The following is a 17,063-nucleotide window of genomic DNA, read 5'->3' as shown; positions in this document are numbered from 1 at the left end:
TAGTGAGGCTAGATTGAGGAATAAAACTGAATACATTAAAAAATTAATTTTAAGAGGTCACAATTCAACTTCAAACCCTTAAGAGGTGTTAAGATTAAGTCTGAGATTAGGCAAAAGTAATACAAAATCTTCAAATGAACTTGCCCTGTGTCCCGCAGACTCACAGATATGCTTTCAGATTTCATGGCTCTGTTCTCAGATATCAGAGGCACAGGATCCTTTATCTTTTTTGCAATGCCTTATGCCATTGGCTTCCTCCCACAGAAAGGGCTTCTCATGCTAGTACAGGTGGCAGCAACATTTGCAATGAGTATAACCTTCTCCAACCCTTTCCCCACTGAGGCAACCTGCAGACATGTAGGAATAAGAATAAAAAAATGAGTGTAATAAACCACACATTTCCTTCAGAATCTCTTATTATACTCATTTTTTTCACCTTTGTTATAATTCTGTAAGAGAGATAATGCAGATTTTTATAACCAGTACCTCTTGGTGAGTGTGACAGACATCTTCTAAGATGGCTGCTGTGATCCTGTTTCCCATTGTTCATGTCCAAGTGATTCCCTCATCTTCCATGTGGGAGGAATCTGCAACTTGCTTCTCATTAATGGACTGCTACAAAGGTGACAATAAGTATATTTAATGTGTACATGCTTACATTACTTGAGACTGTAAGCCAATGTGCTAGAGGATTCTCTCTCTTTTCCTAGCTGTAAAGAAGCCAGCTATCATGTTCTGAGTTGACCACGTGGAAGACCAGGTGGCAAGACACTGCAGATGGTCTTTGATCAACATCTGGCAAGTAACCTCAAGTCCCTGCAAGAAATTGAATTCTGCTAACACCACACAAGTGTGCAAGTGGATTCTTTCCTTTTCCAGCCTCAGATGTGACCACAGAATCAGTTAACACCTTAGTTGCCACTTTGTAAGACTGTGAAGCAGAGAACACAACTAAGCTTGGCCTAGACTCCTACCCATAGAAACCATGAGGTAATAAATGTATAGTTTTAAGTGCTAACTTGGTGGAAATATTGTTAGACAGAAATAGATTACCATAATAGGGAAATTAAGATTTTGAGCAGTGGTTGTCAACCTTCATAATCCCGTGACCCTTTCATGAAGTAGCAATGAAAATAATTTTATGGTTGGGGGCCACCACAACATGAGGAACTGCATTAAAGGGTCGCGGCATTAGGAAGGTTGAGAACCACTGATATAGAGGATGGCCCATCAATGAGTTTCATGAAGTTGAAGGAAAACCTCACCAACTTGCCAATGTTTGTGCTTATATTCACTTTTCCTGGGAGAAGGATCTTCATTTTCCCCTGTTTCTCAGAATATTCTAGAACTCAATGGAGCACTAAATTACTATATATAATCAAGAGTCCTTACATCTCCCATTACATCTGGATGCAATGCTATCAATAGCCATCAGAGAAGTTACTGGGTCAAGCCACTCTCCAAACATAAAGCAGAAGAAAGGAGGGAGAAATCGGGTGAACCAGCAAGTGTGTCTTCATTAGGCAGGAATTGTCATTAGACTAGAAGACGCTTTGGAGAAGATGGCCAGAGTAGTCTTAGGAAAGGTTCCTGACAAATAGCTTGAGTGGCTCCAGATTTTACAGTGAAGAACTCACTACTCTATCACACACACTATTTTATTTCTTCAGACACATTGTAGCCTGGTACACGAATATAAGTTAAATCATTCTGAAAAAAAAAAAATCTTTGAGTCTGTAGCTCTAGGTATTTGAAAATATTCAAAAGACGGTTTCACAACTTTTAAAGGGCATTATGGTCATTTTTGCTAAATAAAAATGAGCCCTCAAGAAAATACTATTTTTGGGTGACAAAGTGATAATGAAAGAAATGTGCTTAAAATGGACAACAAATATGCCTTTCAAACTGGAATGATTAAATAAAGATATGCCTGTGGAAGTGATTGAAACTAGAGAAGTGCTGAAATTCAGGGCTGTGCTCAGAACATCTAAATAGCTTCAGCAATGTCTGCCAGGAAAATCAAACTTCATTTAAAAATTTTTCTTAGAATTTCTTCATGTCAGTGACATTCCGCGTGTGAGGGCTCCGTTAGCATACAATCTAACAGAAGCTGTGTACAGCTGATTGGGGAAAGAATACCATGGTTTACTCTGGTATTTTAAAACGTGCTATCCTCTCCTTGTGTTCCGAATATTTCTGTTCATGGAAATGTGATTTTTTTTTAACAAGAGCATTTCTTTATGACATTTTAGATCTTAGACATGCAATTTGCCCTACTAAGCCCAAGCAAAGGGCTTTTAAAAGCATAAGGCAAAAATAAAGTATAGCTCCAGAGTCGGGTGACTGGAGGTGGTTCCTAACCTTGATGCTTCTCTTTGAGAACGGAAGGAAAGAATCAACGGGTCACGGTTATTTCCTGAACAAAAAGGCAAAAGGAACGATGGGCTGAAAAACGTGTCCGTGTGTGAGATAGTCACATTTGATGTCTCCTTAATGGTATAGATTTGAGTTACTTTTATCACTCATGGTTTTAAGTTCGTACAGTCATGCTCCACATGGTGATATTCTGGTCAAGGATGGATTGCATAGACAACAGTGGCCCCATAAGGTTGTGATCCCGTATTTTTACTGCATCTTTTCTTTGCTTAGCTGGTTTAGGTGCACAAATTCTTACCATGATATTATAGTTGCCTATAATATTCAATACAGTCACATGTTGTACAGGTCTGTATTCTAGGAGCCGCCAACTCTACCACATATCCTAGGTGTGTAGAAGGCTGCACCACCTAGTGTGTTAGTACACCTGCCATGTTCGTGCAATGACAAAATTACCTAATGATGTATTTATCAGTCTGTGTCCCCTCCTTAAGCAATGTATAACTATAGTATCTTTTTATAGTAACATCTTTTCCCTGTGAGATCAAATGATGAATTACACAGAATTTGGTCAGTTCCTGGATTAGCCTAGAGAAGGCATCTCTTATTTCCAACCCAACTGTGGATATTCATTTCATCACAAAATTTCAAGAGACTTTTATGGTCATCTCCTTGACCTGTTTGTTCACATTGCAAGAGAAGAATAATGGGGGGAAAGTATCAAGAAAATTTTCATTATGGGTTGAAATATTTTTGAGAAACCAAAAACCTAGGGGTTGAACTCCTATACATTAGAAAGAAAATAAAGTTGGATCCTATCTTACATTATACAGCTCAGTGTTATGCCAAATGTTTGCTCAGATTAACTCAATTTTGCCATTAGAAATGCACCTCTGTACTCATATCCACCATTCTATCACTTCTTCTAATATAAATAATATCCTGATAAAGATACTAACTTTAGTGTTAGATAAAATGACATACAAAAATGTGAGATACTACAGACACAATCTATGGGATAAGGGGGAATTTTTTGACCATGATGGTGTATCAGAGACCATAAGAGAAAAAAATAGATGTTTTATTATTTATAAATAATATTTTTACAGAAAAAGATGCCACAGGCACAGTAAACAGAAAATCATAGATTTGATAAATATATTTGTAGGTCACAAATTAATAAATAATAGCATACATAAATTGATAAGAAAGCAACAAAAATTCACTTAAAAAAGTGGGCAAAGACTTTGAGTAGCAATTCCCAGATATGCAGATCTAAGAAAACATTTGAAAAAAATATTCAAATGAACTTGTCAGAAAAACAAATGCAAATTATAGTTAAAAAATGAGATACACTTTAAAACCAACAAACCTTCACAGTGCCTGAAGTTATAAAAACTGAGAACACCTGTGTGTTCAACCAAAAAAGTTTTGGAATGCAAGCTAGCATTATCTGGTAAAACACATACACACACACATATTTATTGACAGAGAATGTCCACAATGGTCCCAAATCTATTTTTTCTCTTCTTCTTGGGCATGTGGCTAAATCAAATTTTCTGGCCCCACTTGACCAAATTCCAGCCAATGACTGTGAGCAGGCTGGTATGTGCCCCACCCAGGCTCCACCCATATAAACTTCTCACACTTGGTGAGGGAAGGCTGGTAAGCTTGAGAGTCCCTGAGAATGGCAGAGCCTGAGTTACAATGCAGAGCCTACTCTAACTGATACACACTTTGACCTAGTAATTCATCTCTTGGGCATCTGTCCTAAGGAATGAAAAGCACAAGTGTGTATGGAAATGTGTACAAGGATAATTCTTGCAGCATTATTCATAGCTGTTAGAATTTTAAAAAACTGGAAACAAATGGAATGCCTGTGAATAGGGATAGAATGAATAAATTATGGTAAACCCACACTTGAGAATATTTTGTAGTCATTAAAAAGAGTAAGTTGGGATCATACCATTTGATTTGAACGGATTTTCAAGAACTTTGGTTGAAAGACAAGAACGAGATAGAAGAAGGGTATTTACTATCTCTGTGAGTAACAAAATATCACAGACTAGACAGATGACTTAAACAGCAGAAATGTATTTTCTCACAGTTCTGGAGGCTGGAAGGCGGAGGCCAGGGTGCTGCTCTGGCTGGTTTCCGGTAAGGGCTCTCCTCCTGTCTTGGAGATGGCTGCCTTCTCACTATGTCTTCACAAGGAGGAGACTGAGAAGCTCTCTCTTTCCTTCTTAAAAGGCCACAGTTCTGTCCAATTAGGGCCCAGATTTATGGAATTTAATGTTAATTATCCCCCATAGTTTCTAGTCACATTGAGGTGTAGGGCTTCCACCTGTGAATTTTGAGGGGGACATAATTTAGTTCATATCACTCCTGTCCCATTTTACAAACTAATCTCATATAAGCATATGTTATATACATGCAGGTACAGATTAATATATTATAAATACATGAAAAATATATAGCTATTCATATATTCACCTGTATGATGATTTCCCCAAGTCAGTGTTGGAGGGGAGGATGTAGGGAGAGTGGTAAAATTTAGAACTTTACCAACTAGGCAAAAGTGAAAATAAAAATTAAAAAGAATACATACAAATAAAAGTACACATATATTTATAATCAGTGAATTTTCATATGTAAAATAAACGAATAACAAAGTTAACGCTGTACTATTTTTTTTTTTTATTAAGACTTTGCTAAGTTGCCCAGGCCTGGAATGCAGTGAATAGACACTCACAGGCACAATCATAGCTCATCGCAGCCCCCAAATCCTGGGCTCAAATGATCCTCCTGTCTCAGCCTCCTAAATAGCAGGGACTGCAGGTATGCTCCACCACGCATGGCTAACTTTTTAATTTTTTGTAGAGGTGGATGGGCGTCTCACTATGTTGCCCAGGCTGACCCCCAACTCCTGGCTTCAAGCAATCCTCTTATCTCGCCCTCCGAAAGAGCTGGGATTACAAGTGTGAGCCCCTCACCAGACCTGACACGTATACTTTTAAAATAGTTCTCTAGTCTATGCTACTTGAGAACCCATTTTTCTCTTTTTCACTATCTCTCCACTTAATTGTATTAAAACAATCAATATATTGCTTCCTTTGTAGCAATAGAATTTTATTTGCTTTATCACAATTTGTAGAAATTGGTCTTATGCAAAAGCAAGTGAGATGAACCAATAGAATAAGAAACATAAGCACTCATTCTCACTAAATTGTCACAAGAATGGGGGAAAGTATCCAATGAACTCAACATGAATATGAAACAAATATGTAAACAATGACACACACACATGAAAGAAAAACACCAGTCTAGCTGGTGTGGACAGGAAGAGCAAGAAGGGAGGGGAGAGAAAGAAGGGTGATGGATGGGATCTCACCTAATGTGCACATTGTGAGGGTGTCCAGCACACCTGGGTGAAGGACTCAACTACAACTTGAACTTTACCTTAGAAATGAAAACCATATAACCTCAACATGTGTAAACTAGTATTAATCTGAAATTTGAAAAAAAAAAAAAGAATACAAGTACACAAGGAATACTTATTTATTTTTTTTTTTTTGAGACAGAGTCTCACTATGTCTCCCTCAGTAGAGTGCCTTGCTGTCACAGCTCATAGCAACCTCAAACTCTTGGGCTTAAGCAGTTCTCTTGCCTCAGCCTCCCAAGTAGCTGGGACTATAGGCATCTGCCACAACCTCCAGCTATTTTTTGTTGCAGTTGTCATTGTTGTTTAGCTGGTCCGGGCCAGGCTCAAACCCACCACCCTTGGAGTATGTGGCTGGTCCCCTAACCACTGTGCTATGGGCACTGTGCCAAGGAATACATTTTTGAACATTTCTATGCACCCCGCCCATGTTCTCACCTGAAGGAAGAAAGGAAGAATATTAAAGTTCAGTTTTGTGGAGGATATTCTTCATCTCAAAAAAAACCTGAGTATGTCAGTAACAAGCATTTGCCAAGAACTGATATAATTCTGCCATTTCGAATTATTCACCATGACAAAGAGCTTAGGGCAATCTCATTACTATGAGATTGAGGCTTTTTATTTTAATTTATTTTTTTATTTGGGCAATTGCCCAGATAGCATAGGCCAAAGGTTTAATCACTCCGGATGTAAGTTTGGATGAATAGCTTACTTAGGACACTACCCTGTCCTTCATTTGAATTTTTGCCCTTTTCTGTTCCACAGTTAAACAAGATTCCTTTAGCCAACAAGGGGAAAATGACCTCACTGACCTTAGACTTTGCTGGCAATGCCAAAGTCTCAAGGTAATTTTATTCTAAGGCAAGACCAAGTGTCCACAGACGCTAAGGATGAGAACCAAGTTGTCATCAGTGGTGGTGCCTAATATTTTCTTTTCTATTAAATCATTAGGAGAAATGCAAGCTACAAACATAACCACATGACTGTACTCACATTTTCTGTCTTCTATCTTGGTCTGCTCTTAAAAAACTTACAGTTCTGTGTTTAATCTGCCTTTAGAAGTAATTGCTTGTTGCAGGGTTAATTGGGAACTTAAGTTGGAGAGAAAAAATTCCTGCTCCTTGCTTGTTTTCATAAATAACTCTAGTGGTCGCATTAATTTGATTATTGATTCTGTTAAGAGTAAAGACAGAGTAACCATTCTTCTATGAAGAAACCATACAGATGTTTGAGACCTACTCATTACTAAAAGCATAGATTATATAATATTTACCCCTTAGAGATGCTTTAAGTTTGTGATTTTTATAGTAATGTGCCTGGCACGTTATAGGGAGTAAGTGTAAGGTCACTTACCAGCATTTGGTAGCTGTGCAATCTTGGTCAAATTACTTATTTTCCAGGCTGGGGCTCTGGCTTATGCCTGTTATCCTAGTACTCTGGGAGGCTGGGGTGGGAGGATTGTGAGAGCTCAGGAATTTGAAACCAACCTGAGCAAGATGGAGACCCCTTCTCTACGAAATTAAAAAAAAAATTACCTGGGTATGGTGGCAGATGCCTGTAGTCCCAGCTACTTGGGAGGCTAAAATAAAAGGATACCTTGAGCCAGGTGTTGGAGGCTGTAGTGAGATATAATAATGTACTCTAGCCTGGGTGACAGAGTGAGAACTTGTCTCAATAAAATAAAGGAAGGAAGGAAGGAAGGGGAAGGGAAAGGGAAAGGAATGGAAGGGAGGGAAGGGAAGGAAGAAGAAGGAAAGGAAGGGAAAGGAGGGAAGGAGGAAGAAAGGAAGGCGAGAAGGATCTTCTCTTCCTTCTTAGGAAGGAAGGGAGGAAGGAAAGAAGGAAGGATAAAAGGAAGGAAGTAGAGATGGAAGGAAGGAAAAAAGGAATGGAAGGAGGGAGGAAGGAAAATGGAAGGAAGAGGAAGGGAAGGAAGGGAAAAGAGGGAAGGAGGGAGGAAGGAAAGAAGGAAGAAAGGAAGGAGAGAAGGATCTTCTCTTCCTTCTTAGGAAGGAAGGGAGGAAGGAAAGAAGGAAGGATAAAAGGAAGGAAGTAGAGAAGGAAGGAAGGGAGGGAGGAAGAAAGGAAGGAAGGAAAGAAGGAAGGAAGGGAGGCAGGAAAGAAGGAAGGATGAAAGGAAGGAAGTAGAGAAGGAAAGGAAGGAGGAAGGAAGGAAGAAAAGAAGGTTACTTATTCCCTAAGTCTCACTGTCCTCATACATTAAAAATATTAATAAGTTCTTCCTTATTAGGTCATTGGGTAATCCATTAAGATATGTGAAAATAAATTGTGCTTCCGAACAATAAAGGGTAATAAAAACATTTTGGAAGGGCATTGCCTCATTTTCTTTTTCACAGAAACTTGAGTGGAATGTATTGCTTGCCAATTAAAAAAAAATGTGCTATTCATTTATCATGTACTTTATGCCTCACTCCTGGCTTAACGTTCCAACACTCCTTTTCTTCCCTTCAGTTATTTCACTTTTAATTTGTACTATAATATTGAATTATGTATATCCTTGTAAAGCATTTAAAATTGGGTATAAGTTGGTTAGACAAACATATATACGTACATTGTCAATTACAAAATTGTCATAGATAGATCTACATAGCCCAGATATTATCAGTCTTCTGATAATTTTCCCCAAAATGTGTTTGATGGAATGTTAATACATATCATCTCCAAGTAAAAAAAAGAAATGCTGGGAAAATATCTGATTAAGCCACGTTAAACAATTTATTCCCTTATAGTTCTTTTTAGAACCTTTATATACTAAGACAAATTATCCCACCGTCAGGGACACAGAGTATACTATTTCTCAAATTTAGTTTTGTAAACTCAGAATATTATTAAAAAACATGGATTATTTGAGAGTAACTGAATGCATGCTTCTTTCCAGTTCCTTTCCAACAGTGATGTGAGTTGAGCACTTGGATTCCCAAGATTCTTGGTGTTTCACAGAATGTAAAAGCCCAGGCCCTCTGTGCTTATGAAACAAGGCATACCGAAATCTGATAAGTAAGTTCTCAAACTCATCCTAGAAAAAGTGCTGCATACCTCATTGCTGATTATCACAGCAGTCACTCCCCTTGGGAAGCAATGGATGAATGCCAGCACCTAGTCAACCCTTCAAAATAACTTTAGAACTCTTTTTCTGGAATGGCCATCAAAGCTGTCATTGTATTACTCTTGATGTCCTGAATGTCATCAAAATGCCTTCCTTTCAATATCTTCAGATAAAGAAAGAAAACACTGGGGACTAGATCAGATGAGTGCAGAGGGGTTCCAATACAGTTATTTGTTTACAGGCTAAAAATTCCCTTAAGAGAGTGCCATGTGAGCTGGTGCATTGTCATGGTGCAAGAGTCTTTAGTTGTTGGCCAAGATTTTCAGTTATGATTTTCCTAACTAGTTCTCTATTGATGTTTATTTGGTCTTCTATGCCTCTCAAAGTCAACCAACACAAATTAACACACAATTTGATGAATTTTTGCAATGTTTTCATCAATTCTGCTTGTGACTGGCTGCACTGACCTCTCCTCATCAGAGACATTTTCTTTCCCTTCAGAAAAACATTCAATCCACTTGAACACTGCCATCTTCTTCACAGTATTATCCCCATAAACTTGGACTAACATGTCCCTGATTTCACTTCCACTTTTGCCAAGGCTAACAAGAAATTTATGTTTTTTCATTGCTCTAAGTCAAGCTCCGACATTCTTGCTATAGCACACAACAACGACTGCCACTCAGCAAGACATGGCCACATGTCAATTCCAACACAACTGCGAGACACGGAAAAACCAAGTTATGAATCGTTACCAAGCACTTTGCACAGTGCTGTCAACGTAAGTGCATGGTAGCAAGTTTGTAAACTTAATTGTCAGACTTCACTCATACATCAAGCCATGGCCTTTGTCTCTTCAAATTATTTGCTGGAAGTTACCAAGAATGGAAGGCTAGATAGCCGAGCTGGGAAACTGCAGGACAGAACTGATTTGTGAACCACATATTTAATAAGCAATGTGTGGTTAGAAAATATCAGGAAAATTGATAGTTCAGCAATAAAAGGCAAATAACCCAATATCAAAAATGGGCAAATATGAACAGACATTTCTCTGAACATATAAACAATAAGAACATGAAAAGATGCTTACCATTGGCAGCCAACAGAAAAATATAAATCCCACCAAAATGAATGAGATAAACCTGTACACCAGCAGTTCTCAACCTGTGGGTCATGACCCCTTTGGGGGTGTGCCGACCCTTTCACAGGGGTCTTAGGATCAGAGATACAGCTCCTCTATCTGTCTCCAGGCGGTCTGCCCACATAAGGCGTGATACATCATCTGTATTAAAGGATTCAGCATTAGGAAGGTTGAGAACCACTGCTTTCCACTCACCAGGATGGTTAAAATAAAAAATATAAACAATTATAAGTATTGGGGGAATGTGGAAAAATTGAAAGCCTCATATATTGCTGGGAAAAATGTGAAATGGAAAAGGCACTTGGAATGGCTAGGCATGGTGGCTTACGCCTGTAATCTTAGCAATCTGGGAGACCAAAGCAGGTGGGTTTCTTGAGCTCAGGAGTTTGAGACCAATGTGAGCAAGAGCAAGACCTCCGTCTCCACTAAAAATAGCCAAAAATATAGCCAGGCATTGTGGTGGGCGCCTGTATTCCCAGCTACTCAGGAAGGAGGCTGAGCCAAGAAGATTGCTCAAGCCCAAGAGTTTGAGGTTGCTGTGAGCTACGGCGCCAAGGCACTCTACACCAGGGAGACTGAGAGAAACTGTCTCAAAACAAAACAAAAAAACAGGCTTCGGAGAAATAACAGTTGAAAACTCTTTGGGGAATTAGATAGTCAGAAGTAATGGATAGTTTCTTGGGAATACCACACTAATACTGAATAAGCTTTGACTATTTTCTGTCTTAGTGTTATTCCACTTAAGATGCAAGTATCTGGGAATATGCATCCATCTGTCCCTGCTGAACTAAGATTTATCAGGGCATCTTGACTGGCTTCCCTACCCAGAATGCACACAATGGGTCTAGACTGTTCTCCAGCTTACAGCACCAGCAGAAGGAGGAGCTAAAAGAGTAGAATTCTACTCCTACAACAAGTAAAGGCTCTTAAGAGCAAATATCTCTCACATGTTAAAAAGTTCTTCTATATATTCAGAAAATATTGCAGTTTTATTTCAATTAATTTTCTTGTACATTTGAGTAATTTTCAGGGTAAATTATATGAGCATTGTAATCTCATTATTTAAAAAAAATATATTTGCAAATACATGTGTGTGGTGGCTCATTTCTGTAATCCTGGCACTCTTGGGAGGCTGAGGTGGGAGAATTGCTTGAGCTCAGGAGTTTGAGGAGGCTGTGAGCTAGGCTGATGCCAAACCACAGTACTCTAGCCTGGAGGAACAGAGTGTGACTCTGTGTCCTCCCCAAACAAAGTCTTTCCATTGGAGAAACCTGACAAACGTTACCTAGACAGGTGATCAGGTTGAATAACAACATACATAAATCACATCAATAGCCTGTGCCCTGGATATGGCATGATGAAATGGCACTTACCTCTGAGATCCTCCTACTGAAAACCAGGATCTAATTGCAAGGAAAACATCCAACGAATCCCAATAAAGGGACAGTCTACAAAACATCTGATCAGTGTTTCTCCAAACTGTCAAGGTTCTCAAAATGAAAAAGTCTGAGGAACTGTTACAGCTGAGAGGAGATCAAGAAGATAAATGGGATGTGGTATCCTGGCTGGGACCCTGGAGCAGAAAAGGACCAGAAGGAGATTAAAAAATCGAAATAAGTATGAATAAAGTATGGAATTTTTCATAACGATCTATCGGTATGGATATTGTAACAAGATTACACACTGGTGTGAGATGCTAATAATAGAGGAAACTGGGTGGGTGCGCGGCAAATGGAAACCTTGCAGTGTCTTTAAAATTTTTTGTAAATCTGAGAATATTCAAACAAATCTTATTTTTTTCTTTTTTTATTAAATCATAGCTGTGCACATTAATGCAGTCATGGGGTACAATGCGCTGGTTTTATATACAATTTGAAATGTTTTCATCAAACTGGTTAACATAGCCTTCATGGCATTTTCTTAGTTATTGTGTTAAGACATTTATATTCTACATTTAGTAAGTTTCACATGTTCCCTTGTAAGATGCACCGTAAGTGTGGTCCCACCAATTATTCTCCCTTCACCCATCCTCCCCCCTCTGCTCCCCTCCCATTCCTCTTTCCTCATATTCTTGGGCTATAATTGGGTTATAGCTTTCCTATGAAAGCTATAAATTAGTTTCTTAGTAGGGCTGAGTACATTGGATACTTTTTCTTCCATTCTTGAGATACTTTGCTAAGAATATGTTCCAGCTCCATTCATGTAAACATGAAGGAGGTAAAGTCTCCATCTTTCTTTAAGGCTGCATAATATTCCAAGGTGTACATATACCACAATTTAATTTATTGATCCATTCATGGGTCAATTAGCACTTGGGCTTCTTCCATGACTTAGCAATTATGAATTGGGCTGCAATAAACATTGTAGTACAAATAGCTTTGTTAAACTGTGATTTTTGGTCTTCTCAATCACTTTATCATCTTATCTATGCCTCTCCTTTGAGGATGCCCCAACCTTCTCTATCAACCTTCAGTGATAACTCTGACATTGTTATTTTTAGTTTAGATTCTTCCCTGATCCAAACACACACACAAAATAAATGCACACATCACATATGCATGCACGTGTGCAGATGTGTCACCAGACCACCATCTTGATCTGCACATCCTTCTGGGATATAAAACTCAACATATCTCTTGGTAAGAAATAATTGAAGATGCTGTGATGCCATTTATCTGAGTATGCTTTAAAGTCATATAATAACTTATTTGATGAATACTTACCTGCAGACACTGTTGAAGAAACACAGAATTCCAGGAATCGTGTTGTCAAGGATTTGAGAGTGTGTTGAGAGAGGCACATGCTAGCAAATCTCTTAACAGTATGACCTCAGAAATACAGTTAAATCTGTCCACATACTGTGCCTTGCGTGCACCTTCCCTGTGGCACCTGTCAAACTGTGGCTCACTTAGGAAGTCACATATTTGCCATTGCAACTACATTGTGTCTATGGTAGATCCTCCATGAAAGTTTGTGGAAACATCTTTTTTCTTTGTCACTTCTGTTGCTGCATGATTAAATGAGTGAGAAGACTGGCCTCATTACTGCTTCATGTGTATGCCAGCAAGGGAGATGTGGGCAAGTAAAAGCAGACAGCTGGCTCTGATTCTGTCCCAGGCTCCATTCCCTGTGGCCTGATCCTGACTCTGATGCCTTTGTTGTTCCTTACTAAAGGCTATGGTGACCAACTGTCCCAGTTTGCCAGGGATTGTCTATGTTTTAAGCATTGAATGTCCCACATTAAAAACAAACGCACAGGCTCCACACCTGTAGCTCAGAGGCTAAGGCACCAGCCAATACACTGGAGCTGGCGGGTTTCAACCCAGCCTGTGCCTGCCAAACAACAATGACAGTAACAACAATGACAACAAAATAGCTGGGTGTCGTGGCAGGTGCCTGTAGTCCTAGCTACCTGGGAGGCTGAGGCAAAAGAATCACTTGAGCCTAAGAGTTGGAAGTTGCTGTGAGCTGTGATGCCACAGCGCTCTATCAAGGGTGACATAATAAGACTCCATCTCAAAAAATAAAAACAAATAGACAAACAAACCCCCAGTCCTGGACAGACCCAACGGGTTGGCTGATCGAGAAATGCCCCTGCAAGATTCTGGAGCGTTTTCCAGAGCAGTGTTTTTCAACCTTTTTTATCTCACGACCCACTTGAACCTATGGTTAGACTTCTGCCACACATTTAATTTATGTTTATCAAAAGAAAAGAGTAAGAAAAGATTATACTTTGAACTTCTTTTGAAAATAATTTGTTTAAGGATTTAAAAAAAATTTTGTGGCACACCAAATATCATCATAGGGCATAATAGCCTTCTTTCTTATTCAAAAAACTATAAGTAGAAAGTGATCTAGAGGATTTTGATAAAAACACTCCCTGAACATATACCAAGGCCATCTCTTTGTGGGATTCACCTTGTTTGACCCTCACAACAATGCTGCAAGAGTCATTTTCATTGCCATCTGACGTGATGACAGTAGGCACAGACCATTAAACCATAGAACCGAATTTCAAACCCAGGCCTGTCCAAAACTTGTCTTTAGCTCTCATCCTTCCTGTTTAAAAACACTGACATGGCAAGTCATGTTGATACTGAGTTTTTCCCCCAACTCTAAGAAACTTCCAAGTCTGCCAAAGGCAACTACCCTTTCCACGTACAACCCCATTAAAAATACATTAGTCTCTGTAAATGCTGTCGATCTGCCTTGAGAAATTAGCTTTCTCAGAATAAATATGTGGGAGTCCTCTTCAGTCTACTGGTACCCAAGTTAATCAATTTGGAGAAAAGCTGACCATCATGCTCCCACAGAGGCTTTTTTCTTTGTTTTCCTGTATAACTTATAATTAGCTGGCCTCTGTGGAATGATTCTGGCTGCGGTCACTCTCTCTAGGCATCTGATTTAAACATTTATCGTCTCTCAGATTCTGCAGGCTTGGGTGAGCTTTTCCGGATAGGTTAGTGATTTCAAGTTTGGCAAGTCCTTTGACTTTTCAGTCTGTTTTGAGTGAAAAATCAATTTATACTCTCTGAAAACATGTGACAGCATAAATCAGGCAATTGAGTTCACTCCTACAACACAATAGGAGCTTGTTTCATTTTGCTGAGGAGAGGGACTGAACACTTTCTGCTCGTTTCAGACCATGTCATGCCATGGCCATTTGACAAACATACTGTTCCATCATCCTTAATTCAACAGATGATAAAAACAGAAGAAAGAGAGGTTAGATTATCTGTCTGGGGCAGTGCACAGGAAGGCAGGCATGGAGTGAGGTTCAGGAGTCACAGGTCCTAAATGCACTGAGCACGTCTTGACATGTCTCTGTAGCACCCCTGGTGTTTGTTGTCCAGATCTTCATGGCATCTGCTGTCCTACCTAACCTGCTCAGAAAGTCTTATTTTAATTAAAGATGATCTGGAAAAAGTAGAGCCTTCAATCAAAATTCCAGAATAGTTGGGTGCTGTAAAAATGATTTAAAATGGAATAAAATGGAAAATAAAAGAGCTGGTTACAAAATTACACCATTTAGGCTTTAGATGGCAAGGAATTCTAGTGATTATAAAACTATTGATGCAATGTGTGTGTGTTTTTAAAAAAAAACATAGGGCCAAATAGAGTTGGACTTGGGAGTGTATCATTTTTCACATCTGTCCCAGAAAAAATGATAGATTTAAGAGAGTATCGGGCTACAGAAAACTAACAATCACTTAAAAATATGATCTTTTTGTACTCTCATTTTACATGCAAATTCTAACTTTGTTTGCATCATGTTTTTGGTAATCTTATACATTCTGAAACATTCAGCTAGTCCCTTCTCAATACTCTGATAAGCACTATTCTGACTTTCATTTTCAGCTGCTTTGTTAGATTTTATCAAAGTAGGCCTTGTGTTTTTCACTACAGTAGACTGAATTTCTGATAGCTTTTAATGATTTACCCCACTCTCAAAAGCCTCTCACATTGTATTTGGGCAATTTTTTCTATTTTGTGTCTCAACCCATCAGTCTCTGGTAGGAAGGACTGTGAGGTGAACTTCTCTACTGGGAAAACGACTGAAATCTGAGGTGAACTACGGGGCAATTTTACTCAGAAACATGGTCCTCAGCTGAGTGTGGGCACTTATTTTTGGTGTAAATCAATGTAACTCTCTTCTCCAGAGTGAAATCCATTGGCTTAAAATAGGGTTAATTTTCAGGGTTACCCCAGTGACTGCCTGGTACTGACTTTCCTGCCTGTCAAATCATTTTTAAAAAGGGATGCTGAATTCATATTACATAAAACTGGTCAATTCTGGGACAGATATGTTTTGGTGACCCCTTACTAATTTAGTTGAAATCAAAAGCACTCTTAATTAATAGTGGGAAGCTGATGACCAGTGGAGCTTAATGAGGTACAGGGGCATTTACTTTTAAGAGCAATGTTTTACCTGAGCGTCTTCTAACCATTCAGATAAGGTTCCATTGGAATTCTCCTCTCCATCACCACGACCTGATTCTAAGAGGCACAGTGGGATCAAATCAAGTGGCACAAGTGCCATTGTCTTTTAATCAAAGAGTAAGCCTTGAGGCTTGGGGAACAGCTTGAAAATATCACCATGTGTTTCTAAACTTGAGGTCCCGTAGTGTGTGTGGCAGATATAGCACATGTCTTACATATACAGATGGGTCCTGACTTTTGCTAGTTCCACTTAATGATTTTTTTAAGTTTATGATGGGTTTATCAGGAAGTAACGCCATCCTAAATTGAGGACCATCTTGACTGAGGATGGTTTGATTTACAATTTTTTGACTTTGTAATAGGTTTACTGGGCTATTAAACACATTTTTGACATAATAGTTTCAACTTACAAATGGTTTTTCAGGATGTAGCCCCATTGTAAATTGAGGAGACCATATAAAGTCTATGTCACCTTCCAAATTTTTGAAAATTATGCTTTATTTTCAGGTAGCTTTTCACATCATTATTTCTCCTTCTTCAGGTTTAAGGCCGAAGATCTCACCTTTCTGTTTTCTATGAAGGTGAGCTACAGTCATGTGACCTAGGTGGCAACATCGGATACAACTAAGACAATGACTTCCCTGCAGCAAAGAACAAGGTGAGGAATGCAGCATGTTCAAGCCACCACTTTGCTAATATGTGTAGAAGAATAAGGAGCTAGGGATAAGCTAGCTCCTTTGCTAATATGTGTAGGGATAAGGAGCTAGCAGATACAATAGGAACAAAGGTTCTAGCAGTAACTTTCTAAGACTCTCTGCTCATCTTCACAGGGAAGGGCTATGCTGTCCCTGTAGAAGTGGTGTTGTGTCTGCAATAATTTGAGGGACAGCATTTTTATTTTTTCCCAGATAGTGTAGCTTCTTCTTTTTTCTTTATTATTATTATTATTATTATTATATATTTTTTGCAGTTTTTGGCACCACCTCCAGTATATGGGGCTGGCGCCCTACTCCTTTCAGCTATAGGTGTCACCCTAGATAGTGTAGCTTCTAAGCCTAATTTGCTTGTCCTAATGGTGATTCTGTGAACTTCAGAGTATG

Source organism: Otolemur garnettii, unplaced genomic scaffold (assembly GCF_000181295.1).
Source record: "Otolemur garnettii isolate 467f Iridium unplaced genomic scaffold, OtoGar3 scaffold00057, whole genome shotgun sequence".
Lineage (NCBI taxonomy): Eukaryota > Metazoa > Chordata > Mammalia > Primates > Galagidae > Otolemur > Otolemur garnettii.
Note: the sequence above shows the minus strand (reverse complement) of the source record.